Source organism: Centropristis striata, chromosome 13 (genome assembly GCF_030273125.1).
Source record: "Centropristis striata isolate RG_2023a ecotype Rhode Island chromosome 13, C.striata_1.0, whole genome shotgun sequence".
In the NCBI taxonomy this organism is placed as follows: domain Eukaryota; kingdom Metazoa; phylum Chordata; class Actinopteri; order Perciformes; family Serranidae; genus Centropristis; species Centropristis striata.
In genome coordinates, this window is record NC_081529.1 from 10,004,175 (window position 1) to 10,019,255 (window position 15,081).

Consider the following 15,081-nt stretch of genomic DNA (forward strand, 5'->3'; position numbering starts at 1 on the left):
GAAACCATGCTAAACCAACGGCACTGATCACATATTATCGGCACCAGTGTGGCTCAACACAGCCTTAGCCGTTGGGGAGGGCTGCTCGGTTCTGATGTTTTAGCTCAGAATGCCATGCGGGACCAACGACACTGAGCGTGCTTGTACGGCGTGAGTGAGGCTCGTCACAGCCTTATTCGTTGGTAGGGGCCGCATGGTACTTGCAGTGGTGGTGTGGACAGGGGTGTGTCCACTCCCTAGGACTATGGCACAACGGATAGTATCATCTTGTCCTGTGTATTAATGTATTTAGTATTAATGTATTTCCAGAGTGCTCACACTTTTCTTTGCTCTGTCTTCCACAGGGTGTGGAGCTGTGGTCCTGCTCGGCATCACTCCTGCTGGTCTCACTGCTGTGGGTCTGGTTCGGCCCCAGATGGGAATGCTCCTCTCCTGGTCCACTCTACACTCACCATCACTACTGGCCAATGGTGGCGCTTCATCACCTGCTGCTGTCTCCTCCCAGAACTGCTGCTCCTTTCTCTGTCCTTCCTGGGAGATGGATCCCTCCTCTGTCTGTCTCCCTGAGGTTTCTTCTTCTTTTTCCCCTGCTAAAAGGTTTTTTTTTTGAGGAGTTTTGCCCTGGCCGATGTGAGGGTCTAAGGACAGAGGGTGTCGCACCATGTACCAAATCTGTGAGTTGTGATTTTGGGCTATATAAATAAAATTGACTTGACTTGACTTTTGTAACATTTGTTATCATTGTGTCATTTTTATCATAAAAATGGAGGTAGAAAAGGTAATATCGGCTTCAAGAATCAGCCTAAAAAAATCGGCAGCACATATCAGGGATCGGTTAAGACTGATGTCAAAATAATCCGTATCGGCCTTAAAAAACCCGTATCGGTCGACTACTAATAGATAATGTGTTTTTCAAAGGGGGAGGGAGGAGCAGAGCAGTCGTGACCTCCACTAGGACGAATGTCGGCAACAGTACAGCTTTGATGAGGAGTTCAGGAGGAATAAAAGGGAGACAGCGATGAAGCGAGCTCAATCACCACACCGCTGGGCCTCGGTCCACTCTGACACATCCAGCCTATCATCATTACCAATGTGGCCCCTTGATCTCAATCAGCCACCGCTCCCTGCCTGTCTGCTGGACGAGAGTAATGATGATTGAACTCTTGTCAGCATCACAGACAGAGGTTGACTTCATCACACCAGACAGAAATTGCTGATTTGCAGCTCGGGCAATCATCGAGGTGTTATAGATTCTGTCATGAGGCTATAAATGTGTTCAAATATGTCATCAACACAGCAGGGCAGGAGAAATGTACAGTTTAATATGTTTGACAATTGTACTCATGTGCTATAGTTGAATGCGCTACGGATGCAATATAATGGTGAGGTACAGGTATATTGGGAAATATTGGTCATTAAAGGTGCGCTCCACCAATTTAACACATGAAGCCCAGCTTACTTATGGTGAGGACCTTTGAAAACATTGTCTTCTGTGATTGTAATACGTAGATTTTGTAGTAGCAGGGCGCAGTTTGATTACACACGACCTCACTGCAAAGACTTGAACAGACGCAACTTCACGAAGGGCAACATGTTGCTGTCAAAGTGTATGACGCTGTGTTGCCGAGCCTATCTGGAGTCCTGATGTTGTTAAATCAGAAATGGAGGGCAAAAATGTAGACGTAAAATTTTAAAAATGTAAAATTTTGCCACCTGTAGGCACCCTTAGTTCTATAATAGTAATTTCAATTTGTACAGAGACCTCAAGAAAAAGGAAAATTGCTTGAAGAAAAAAGTAGAGAAAATTAGACTGCCTGGTCATTATTGAAAATATGTGTCCGTGACTAGATTCCAGCTATCAGTTGTACTTTATTATGAAGCCAATTAGCGCCAGCATTAGCCTCTTCTGACCCTTTAGCACAAGTTAGACAAATAATGACAAATGCATAAAGGCAGGAAAATATTGCTTCAACTTTGATGTAAACGCAACATAATAAAAAATGCTGAGTTGCAATGCTAATTTGCTGCACTCCTGCTTTAAATGTGCTGCCCTTATGGGCACTGCAGCCTTCCAGGAAACACTGGAAGCACCTTCCCCTTTCAGGGAAACCACTAAATGTCACGGAAGACGCCAGTTTCTACAAACAACAAATGATTCATCAGTGTCACAGTGTTAAATAGACTGGAAATAAACTGACTGTTAATAACCTGATTCTGGGGAATGGGAAACAATTGTATCTTCACACTTCTGAACTCGTGACACCAAACCCACAAAGGTCAACATGTGTAGGGTGTAATTACATGCTGTCACACGTCAATTTTCTTGTAACACACTGTATCTATTTCAGTGTAGACCTGCAAAACGTTAAAGCATTTTAAATGTACTGAATAAACAGCAATACATATTCTCTCTGCAGCAGTTTAACCTTTTGAAAGCAGTCAGTGACAGAGTGATGTGCTGCTCCAGCTTTAGCTGAGCTGAAGCTGCACTCAGCCTTTAATTTTTAACATTTCCCTCCATTGTCACCTTAACTAGGCTGAGACTGTAACCCAACCCCTTAAAATGAGACCTGAGGCTCTAACACCGCAACACCTTCCATGACTCACCCACACTAACCCGAGGGCAACTGCTGTGTCACGAATGGGAAATCATTGTATTTAATTTGGGAAATCTGCTCTGCGTCAAGGCTGTAGAGGAAGTGGCAGTGGCTGTGGCAGTGATTTTATCCGTGAAATAGTGTTTATTGGAAGTGGCAACCTCTGGGCCTCAAATGTTGAAGCACCTTTCACATGCATTCTTTCTAATGGACAGCAGGGGGCGACACTGCCGCTGTAGGTACCAGATGTGCTCGGGGTCCTTCGTCTGCTGCTGATTACGTCACACGAAACGCTATCTACAGCAAGGCGACTGGGACAAACTAAGTAGCATTCGACTTTTAGAGGTACATTTGCTGTAAATCTGTACTTAAGTGCAGTTTTTAGGTACTCGTTCTTTACTTGTGTATTTATACTTTATAGCCACTTCTAGAGCCGCAACAATTACTCGATTAATCGAACAATAATCGATTTTTAAATTAATCGTCAACTATTTTGATAATCAAATAATTGGTTTGAGCAGTTTTTAAAGACAATAAGTCCAAATTTAGCTTCTTCAATGTGAATATTTCTGGTTTATTTGTTCCTTTATGACAATAAAATGAATATCTCTTTGGTTTGTGGACAAAAAAAGAGATTTGAGGACGTCATCTTGTGGTTTGGGAATCACTGATTGATATTTTTCAACATCTTATTGACCAAACAACTGATCGATTAATCGCTTAAACCAGTGGTTCTCAACCTTTTTCAGTGATGTACCCACTGTGTAATATTTTTTCAGCCAAGTACCCCCTAACCAGGGCAAAGCATTTTTGGAAACTTTGGAACTGATAAACACATGCAAAATTCAAATATCTGAAAAAAAAAAAACAACAACAAAAAAACAATTTCGAACATTTTAAGTGTTAATAATCCATGACTAAATGTATTGCAAATATTTCTCATCACTTAAATGTAGAAATTCAAATTAAATTAAAAATGTATTTTATGAACTTATACTTATATTTTCCTAAAATATTTATTAATAATTATTTTTAAAGGATTTTTTCATGGATGCTACTTTTTAAATGTATATTTTAAAATCCCACGTACCCCCTGGAGTGCCTTGAGAACCATTGGTTTAAATAATCAACAGATTAATCGATAATAAAAATAATCGTTAGTTGCAGCCCTATCCACTTCAATAGAAATGGAAATGTTTTACTTTTTACACCACTTTATTTATATGACAGGTGTAGTAACTTTTTCATAGATTGATCATTTGCATTAAAACGTAATAAGCTAATTGTTCAATAATTTAACCAGTGGTTCAAATGTGTATTCCTTCATATGTATCAACTGCCTTCCTTCAATCCACTGATGAGAACATGGCATCAAAGAACACAATTACTACAGGACCTAAAGCCCTAAAGCAGGGGTCTCAAACTCAAGTTACCTGGGGGCCGCTGGAGGCAGTATCAAAATGACCAAAAAAAGACACAAAATTACTAAAAAAAGACACAAAATGACAGAAAATAAACTAAATTACTTAAAAAATAAACAAAATGACCAAAAAGACACAGAATTACCAGAAAAGACACAAAATTATTAAAAAAGACACAAAATTACCAAAAAAAAAAGACACAGAATTACCAAAAAAGGCACACAATTATAAAAAAGACAAAATATTACCAAAAAAGGACACAAAATTACAAAAAATGAGACAAAATGACCAAATAAAGACATAAAATAACAGGTAAAACTAAATTACTTAAAAAATACACAAAATGACCAAAAAAGACACAGAATTACCAGAAAAGACACACATTTTTTTTTAAAGACACAAAATGACCAAAAAAAGACACAAAATGACCAAAAAAGACACAATTATTTTTAAAAAAAGACCAAATATTACCAAAAAAGACACACAATTACCCCAAAAAAAGTAAATTAGTAATAAAAGGGACCTTCCGCACACAACACACACAAAGTGCCATTCATATAAAACTGGGCTACAACTGGGCTGTCTTGTCCTCTGCAGCTCCAGTTTATAGCAGTCTTAAATCTGTCCCCTTATGGAAGTATAAATCAAAGACCAGGTCCCGGATCACAGACCTCCTCCCACCACTACACATACCAACATGAGTCCCCACATTGACTCGTTACATGTAGAAGTGAATGGGCTGCTGCACATGAACACAACATCACTATCACAGTCAGTAATGAAAAATGAAAAGTTGAGAAACTCACTTGTAGCTCGTTGTTGTTGGCCATCATTTGCCGCGCAGACAGCCAGTTAAATGGCGACGTCAGGTGACTTCTACTAATGTTTGTGTCACTTTAGAGCCGTCAGATCATCGTAGAGATGACAGCTGAACCCTTCCACTGGTTAAAAACAAACAGTCCAAGCTTATATGTCCAGTCAAATTATATAAAAGCCACTCAGCTGTCCCGGTGGAGACGCAGTCGGATGTACCGAGTTGCACCAAAAGCAACAGAGCAAAGTGTTATTAACATGGTGCCGCGAGGAGACAGCAGACAAGAGCAGGTGAGCAGAGGAGAGAGGAGGAGAACATCACCTCCTGGCAGCAGGAGGCAACTCTTGGACTCTGATCTGCATCACGCAGTGTAGTCCGTCCTGTAGGAGTGTGAGAGACCGCTGCTGCAGGCTGTCTTCTCATGCTCAGGGGAGAAACACTGAGGAGAAACCCGAACCCTCCGGGACTCACCGCGGCTCTCCGCCCCGCTGAGGAGGGCTAACTGAGGCCATGTTCCCCGCGGCGGTGCGCTCCTGTTCGGCTCTGCGGAAAGCTGAGAGCCGGCGAGTGAGTGAGTGATGCTGGAGAGGAGGGACAGATGTTAAGTCAGGTTAAGAAGAAAGAGTAGCTTCCGGTTCCAACCTTCAAAATAAAACGTGTGTTGTGTCGTAACCACACTGCCCTACAAAGCGTAACTGCAGTAACATTATTGGACGAAATTGAGTTATAACTAAAAATAGATGGATGGATGGATGGATGGATGGATGGATGGATGGATGGATAGATAGATAGATAGATAGATAGATAGATAGATAGATAGATAGATAGATAGATAGATAGATAAAGTCTGATTGATTTTTCTATGTTTCGTTATTTTTATTTTTATTATTATTATTATTACTTTTTCCTTTTTTATGGAAAACACTTTGTGTTGCATCTCTCTTATATGAAAAGTGTGATACAAATAAAGTCTGATAGATAGATAGATAGATAGATAGATAGATAGATAGATTGATTGATTGATTGATAGGAACTTTATTAAAATTAACTCCTTTATGTCTGTTTTATCTTAGAGAGATTTGAGGACGTCATCTTGTGGTTTGGGAAACACTGATTGATATTTTTCAACATTTTATTGACCAAACATCTAATCGATTAATCATTTAAATAATCAACAGATTAATCGATAATGAAAATAATCGTTAGTTGCAGCCCTACTTTGCAATAATAATATTTCCAAACCACAGGCTTCAGCCATGCCTTACATTACATTACATTACATAAAAACCCTTTTTGTATCACTACGCTTCTATTGCACAACATGGGACAAAAATGTCATTATGGGGTATTGTGTGTATAATTTTAATGAAAAATGAATCAAATGAATTTTGGAATAAGGCTGTAACATAACAAAATGTGAAAAAAGTGAAGCGCTGTGAATACCTTGCAGATACACTGTATGTGTGACAAAATTATACATAAACATGTTAAATATATTAAATATATGAGTGTTTGGCCCTTCTTACTGCTAAAGTAACTATTTGAAAGAAATTATTATTATTATTATTATTATTATTATTATTATAGTATTAGGTCATTCCATTTATAAATCAAATTTGGATGAATGAGCCATTTTTGACCCATGTGTGTAAAATTGATGTAATAATACTAAAACTATTTTTCTTCATAAAGTATGAAAGGAAAAATGGATATAATGATCGGTTGTAATAAAAAAAGATATTCAAATAATACTTGGAATATTCAATCATAAAATAAATTGATTTAAAAACATAGAGCAAAGAAACACACAGCCAGCATGAAATAACATGAGAAATGGATGGTCATATTTGACCCATGTTGTGCATTAGAAGGGGTGTCAATATGTTGTGCATCAAAGGGTTAAAACAGCATATAAAGTCAACATGTCTGCAGTACACGTCCTCCCTGTATGTTTTAAAGGGACTTTCCCATTATTTTCCATGTAACGCCTGATACTGAACCTTTATTTTGAAACCAACATATTACTTCCCGTCCTGTCACCTTGGCTTACTGTGCGGAGCTTGACGCAGCTGGAAATGGACGCAGATCTCTGCGGCAGCACAGCGCCCTCCTGCTCCAACCTGAGACCTGTTGATCCCAGTTAACATGGCACTATACTGACCTGTTGAGAAAGATGTGATATATTCCTTTCTATAAGAATTGCCAGTTTATATAGAGGCATATAGTGAAGGCTGTTGTAAAGCTCATTCATGTGTATTTTGGTGAGCTCAAATGTAAGCTCTAAATGTACATTATAGGAGTACAATTTTGTTACTATTCCTTTATTTCTGTTTTTTTCTTTCAGAGAGAGAGAATTTGCAGATACTATAGATCAGGGATGGGCAAACTGAAACTGCAATTTTAAATATGTTTACAGTGCAGTAAGTTAACATATTTCATGCTCAAATGCATTTTTAACAGTAGAATTGGGAATACAAAAGGTTTGAAGCAAATAAAAAATAACCACTTACTGTGATTTCTTTTTTTTTTCAGTGCAAGAACAGCAGAACAACATTAATTGCAAGAATTCATTTTGGGGATTTTTACACTGCACTTTTAAGATTTCATGCTCAAATGCATGTAGTTGTACTGAGGGCCACTTCAAGTGACAGTGCGGGCTGTATGCGGCCCCCGGGCCTCCAGTTGCCCATCCCTGCTATAGAGCATGACAGAAAAATCCACCTGGGGGCCCTGTGCTAAAACAGCCGTGGGCCCTTCTTTCATGTTTAAAATCCGAGGAGTGCCCCTTTAAGTTTTCATAAGGCATTTTCACTAACAGCAGAGAAATCTTCCTCTTCACCACGCTCCTGTCAGAACATTTATACAGCAAACATTTGTTCTCTTCTGCAGTGTCAGATGGCGCTCATCTGTTGTCAGCAAATCAGCACAGATAGGAAACCAGCCAGCCTGCTCTGACCAGACACTACTACAGTGGATGGATGAATGAAGGCCTTATGGCCACGACAGGAATTTGCAGTGCATGAGACGGCTGCAGCAACAATATGAGCACTGTGTCACTGGATTCTCTCACAGATGGAAGGAAGAAACGCCCTGAAACATGCAGGGAGAGCAAGTTTACTCACTCACTCCCTTATAGCCGTGTTTCCTTTAGGGGAAAGAGTGGCCACCAGGAAAGTCTCAGGCCACACCCTCTCAAAAGTCCGCTCACTCTGTGTGTCTCCACTACAAGTTAGCCCCCAGAGGGATATAGAGACTCTGGAGGTGACGTATGGTTTTCACCATCGCTAACTGTGCACAACATCAGCAGCTGAAAGCAGCATGGCTAATTATGCACAGAGTCTCGCTGATCATAAACATAGTGATTGTGAATTAACGGCATCACTAACCGGCACAATTGCAGAGTGTCCAATGCTTGTTGTAAACAGAGATCAACTTTTATTTTTCATTTTGAGTTTTTTCTCGTGACTTCGACTTCTTTCTTGTTATTTTGACTTTTTCTTTGTGGCTTCAACTTTTCTTCTCATTTTGACTTTTTTCTCTTGACCAACTTCTTGTTATTTTTATTATTTTCTTGTTATTTCAACTTTTTTTTCGTGACTTCGACTTCTTTACAGTGAACATCTCATGTAGCAGCAGCACATACACACTGTACTGCTACAGAGCTAACTGTTGCCTATTAGCAATTTGCAGACTGGACGCTAAAAGGTTAACATCCCCTCCGGCTCTGTGACTGCTGCAGGAGGAGTGTGCTGATTCGAACAAGCAGCGGGGGCCGGCTGCTCGTTAAGAAGAGTAAGAAGGAGTCTCCAATAACACCAGAAAAAGTCGCTGGATTTGTCTCCAGTCGCTTTCTTGAAAAATAGTCACTAGGGGTCTGAAAAGTTGCTAAATTTAGCAACAAAGTCGCTAAGTTGGGAACACTGCTTTGCTGGCTTTTACTAATGGTGTGTGTTGTTGTCTAGTAGAGTACTACGTCACATCCCTCTTAGCGATCTATCCAACCAGTAACTAGGCTGTTTTCAGGGGAGAAAAAAAGACCCTGCTCTTCTACAGGGACAAAAATAGTCCAGACAAAAGCCGGCTCCGGACTGCTCATATTCAAATGAAGGGCGTTTCGGTGAGTGAGACTGATTCCGGGTATTGCTCGGTAGTGGAAACAGCCCTCATGTCATTACACAGTCAGTGAAATGACCAGACTTTTTTCTTCATACATGTCATTGACCTTTGACCCCATAAAGTCCAGTAGATACCATACAGTATCACCTTGTGTTTTTGTAGTGTAGTGTTAAATTCTAGGCTGGTCCTCTACCCCCACCCCTACCCCTACCCCACTGAATGTCATCTGAGTGTCATTGACCATTGAACTGAACTAGGACTGATGCCCACCCCATTGCACTTTATTATTATTATTATTATTATTATTACTAATACCTCAATCATTACATATGCACTATCTGTCTGTTGTGTCATCACTGTCTTTGTCTAGCTGCACTATATGTTATTTAAAACACACACACTGTAACTACTGAAACAAATTCCAATATGTTTTTTTTTACATAAATGGCAATAAAAGTACCTTGAACCTTGAACCTTGAACCTTCAGGATATTAAAATGGTCACATCATCTGATGTGATTACATCCCACCACATTAGGCCTTCTGTAGTTTTTCCTATATTATATATGTCACTTATACTATACTGTGTATATCTCTGCATATATATATATATTTTCTCCAATGTGCAATATCTGTAAAATGCAAAGTACTTTCACAAAAACAAACAAACAAACAAACAAACAAACACACACACACACACACACACACACACACACACACACACACACACACACATATATAATAAATGCCAAATAGCAGATATGTATATAATGTGTATAGAATGTATGTATGTCTTATAATTTATATTCTTCAAAGAAGTCAGTATTCAAGAGCAAAATAATGTTTTCTAATATGTTGAACTCAAAGTGTCACAGTATTTAACCCTTTACTGAAGTAGGGATACCAGTATACCAATCTAAAACAGACTCCATTGTAAAATCTACTGTATTGTCATATATTACACTATTAGACTGTTTCTGTCATTACAATGAATTAGCATCATGATACTGTTGTAGCAGTTGAATATTGGTTTATTTGTTTTCTTTAGGCCTTAAAGAAGAAAAGAAAAGAAAAAGAAATAATACATTATTTATATATAAAAACAAAAACTGAACTTGTGAGAAACTAAGTACACCCTCATATACATAGGTATAGTAGGTACCTATACATAGGTACATATAGTATAATGCAGTTCAACTGCATGCATACTTTTGTACTATGTAATTTGTAATATTTTGACTGCAGCAAATGGCTCAATGTCCAATCTCTTAATGTGAAAACTAGAAACTATGGCTGTTAAATGAAGATGGCTAATTCTATAATATTTACCTCTGGAATGTAGTGGAGTAAAGTAGTAAATAGTACTATAAAATATATAAATATATATATATATATAAATATAATGTAATATAAATAATATAAAATATTGAAGTACAGTAAAGTCCCAGTACAACTGACGTAAAAAAGCCCTGCACACCTACACAGGTGTTTTCAATAACTGGTACCTTAATGCAAGCAGGCTCTGTGCAAAAATATATTATATATATAATAATAATAATAATAGTAATAATAATAATGATAACCACTGTAAAAAAACAACTGTTGTTTATACAGTAAAAAAACAGCAGCTGTGGTTGCCAGAACTTTACCGTAATAAATATGGTGCAACTTTTTGTAATATTACGGTAAAAGGATATTAGCACTGTTGATTTCATGTTTCAGATTGCCATTTTATTCCATATTTTACCATAAAAAATAAAAAGTTTTTCCATCAAAAGAAACGCTGTTTTCCATATTACTGACCATAAAATACTTCATAAATGCCGCATGAATTAAAGATTTTACAATTAAATATTACAGTATATTTTTTGTTAGAGATATGGTGTTTAGTACATTTAACAGTGAGAAATAGTATTTTTTACAAAAAATAAATGCAAAAATGACAGTGATGCTTGTATATATTTTACAGTATATTTTTGTTACAAACACGGTGCCAGTGTATTTTACAGTAGAGTAATGTATTTAAAATTAAAAAAAATACTGTTTTGGCTGTTATATACATTTACGGTGTTTCATTGTTACTGAAACTGAATTAACCCATTTATCATTTTACGGATGTTGCATTTTGTTTCCATCCACTCACTCTGTATGTTAGTAAATGTATGGCTATGACACAGTCAAAGCTCAAATATTAGAATTTTGGATTTCCCTGGGATATTTTTCTGTTCGTTTTACTTTTTTTTACAGTGTATTTGAATTTTGTGCACATATGTAAGTTTGTCAATGAGTAGCAGAGATATGGATACTGTCATTGGAGGTATACAGGCACTCAGAAAGCACAGAGCATCATCTGAGACTGACCCTGCTCACCAACATTTGCGACAAATCCCTCCAGGGTGACAGTTTCTAGTTTCTCACTCTAATTACAGCCTCAAAGCCTGTCAGAAGGAGGCTCTAATTTCCACTGAACATTCAAAAAGCTTTCCAGAATCCCTCTGACAACCAGCAGGGGGAACCTTCACCGTCAGCCAGAAAACTGAGTTTCACCTTCTCCTTCCTTCATGTCAGATCCTGTTAAAAAACATGCAGTTCTTTGCTGTTGCCACTTGTTGTTCTGTCACTTAATAACTTTAACCTTTTAAATATTATTGCCTGTATGTATTTCAATTGTCCCGAGAAGAAGAACTGCTGTATTACTACTACTTCCCTACTTCTGTCTCTTCTGTACACTCTCAGATATAATGAGCTGAATTTGTACCTTTAAGGGTACATCAGCTTGTCACTGGGGCAGTGCCCTCTAAGGTAAAGCTGTTATAGCTTTGACATTAGGCCCTTTCAAAGTGTGCTCCCGCAAATGTCCCACTATATTGCCAGAAAGATCTGTGCCGGCTTTTGCCTTAGGGCGTTCATAGTGATCCCGCGAAGGCTTGATATTCTGCCCTTTGTCTAGCAACGCGGAACGAGGTGGGAGGATAGTATAGAACATAGGACCCTTTTCCCCCGCTTTTCCCAAAAAGGGTCCTATGTTCCCCGGTCTGTTACTTTTTCCACCATTACTGCCAAATTCCATGGCAAATAGGCCTAACCCTAACCCTAATCCTATTTTAAAAGCCAAAAAATGAACTGCAAAGTAACCAGAAAGTAGCTGCTGTGCAAATTTAAGTTTTGGGCTGCTTGAGCTAAGGTGGGCCATGTGACGGTAGGCCTGCTGGCCATGCTGAGAGTCTACCGTAATGATAGATTGTGGGGAACATAGGACCCTTTTTTTAGTGGATTCTGTTTGTTTTTTTTGTAACGCTTTATATTAAGCTCCTTGTAATAACCTTGTAATAATAATAATTAATTAACAAGTAATAAGGCCCTTGTAAGTCCTTACACAATGCTTCTTAACATTATTGTGTGTTTATAAGCTTATATAAGTGTTAATAATGGCATTACAAACACCCATGACCCACCCATTATGTCTTTGCCATGGCTTTATTAATCTTATTTTGTTGGCTTATTAATATTAAAATATATTTTATTGCTCATTAACTATAAGTTAACTATACTTTTTGCAACTACCGGATCTAAAGCGAGAACAATGCCTTATTACTTGTTAATTAATGGTTATTAAGGACCTTATTATAAAGCGTTACCAACTTATTTTATACAAAGATTTGTGAAAAATGGGGAACATAGGACCTTTTTTCTAAAAAATGTTCCCCCATCTTTCCCGAGCGAGGAACATAGGACCCGCGGAACATAGGAATGACCCAAGTGCGGCACAGTAGTACAGTGCTAATAGGCTACACAGTTAGCTCTGTAGCAGTACAGTGTGTAGTGCTGCAGCAGTATGTGTTCAGTTAGTGACCTCCGTTTGTTTACAACAAGCACCGGATGCTCAGTGCATAGTTAGCGAAGCCGGTTTGTTTACGATCAGCAGCAGACACTGTGTAAAGTTAGCATGCCGGTTTGTTTACAATAAGCGGTAGAAGTTGTGCACAGTTAGTGACGGCGGCTGCAGTTGTTGTGCTGCTGAACAGTGATCGGATGACTGTCGGACCAAGTGGGAGGTGTGTGTTAGACATCATGAGTGACATCAAATATCCTGCTTCGCCAGGGGCCCACTTCCAACAGTCCCACCAAATTTCCACCTCTGTGACTTCCTCTGGAGGCGGAACATTTGGTGGGATCACTTGATCCTGGCATCCTCCCTCTGTCCCGTTTATAGTGCAGGTGAGACTGTAAATGTCCCGGGAAGAAACAACACTATGAAAGGGGCTATTGACTTGGGAACATTTATGTACCTTTGTGGTTCAATAATTAGCCCTATCAGGAATATGGGTACAGTAGGAGTCCATTTCTGTCCCCAAAACTACAATCTACACTAATGTATTCCCCAGAGAAATTATTGGACCTAGCTATGTGAAGTTATTTGAGGGCCAAACACAGATAGTATACATACCCAAGTCAATGCCAAGGGTACAACAGTTGTGTTTTAGAGCAGTGGTTCCCAAATGCGTGTACGTGTACCCCTGGGGGTATGTGAAGGCACTCCAGGGGGTACGTGAGATTTTAAAATATACATTTAATAAGTAGCATCCATGCCAAAATCCTTAAAATAATGATTAAATATATATTTTAGGAAAATATAAGTATAAGTTCATAAAATGAATTTTATATTTAGTAGGCTTTTCAATTTCCTGATCCTAAAAACCCAGAGTGTCCCCCATACCAGGATGGTTCGACCCAACCTGTCATAAGCCACCTGGCATCACCTGTCAATCACTTGAAAACTCAAAGATGGAGTCGTGGTTGAAGCGTAGCAGTTCTAGTTTTAAATGGTTATATGCTCAGTTTTTACTACATTAGTTTGAATCACTATATTTAAGTGATGAGAAATATTAGCAATAAATTTAGTCATGGATTATTAACATTTAAAATGTTTGAAATTGTTTTTTTTTTCCAAATGTTTGAATTTTGTATGTGTTTATCAGTTCCAAAGTTTAATAAATCAGACACTGATGGCACAGCGCTCTTTTTTAAGGCTTTGTTTTTTTCAACCAAAAATGCTTTGCCCTGGTTAGGGGGTACATGGCTGAAGGTTGAGGACCACTGAGTTAGAGGGTGCTGACCCCCTAAAGGTACACATTTGGCACATTATTTCTGACAGTGTAACCAAATGCCACACTAGTATTATGAACTGAATGTGTTTGCTCTCATTTCCTCCCTTCCTCCTTCCTATTTTTTCCATTTAAAAAGAACATTAAACCTCGGACATAGACACTACAACACAGACATGAATGACAGATTTCAAGCATTTTATTTCATATCAGAGCGGTGATTTTTCATATACCATACTGAAATTGTTTTGGCAACTGGCACAACAACACCACAAAAAGTTTCCACAATACAAAAGAAAATGGCAAACATTCACAAAACAGATAAATTCAAAATGTTAATTCTTTGTATTATATGAAAATCAGTGGCAAAGTTACACAAAAATATCAATGTAAAGGAACTTGAGGCAATGTTGACTATTATTAATACAATATAGGTGCACATATAGGCCCGCTCTTATAAATGCATGCATTATTAAATGTTAGTTGTGCTTTATCATATGTATATAAGGTTATAAGTTGTGATAGATTAGTAAAAACTCTTCGATATGGTAATAAATAGCAGCATACAGCAGCAGTGGTGTTAGCTGTATTTACATAATTTGAGAAAACATGCATAGTGTGGCTGCAGTATAAATTGTTATATAATTTAGAAAACTATATTCTGTACATGCCGCTTTCAAATGTCATAAATATTGATTTGAGATTCATATAATTCTCAGTTTGATATACAATTGTGCATTTTACTGATAGTAGCAGTGCATTACGGTAAAGGGTATTAGGTAAAAGATGAATAGAAAACATGAATGATTTATTGTAAATCAACACTGAACATTGGGTGTCTCCCTCATGCAGCCAACAGGTGGCGGTGTTGTTTTTCATTTCTATGCACTCCGACTGGCCTCACCTACTTCGCACAGACACAAAGAGACAGACACAGGTGCTTTTTTTTTCTTTGAACACATTGAAAATCACAGTTATGGATATAAGATATGCTAATATGTTCTGATTACCTGATTTTTCCTGTTTAAA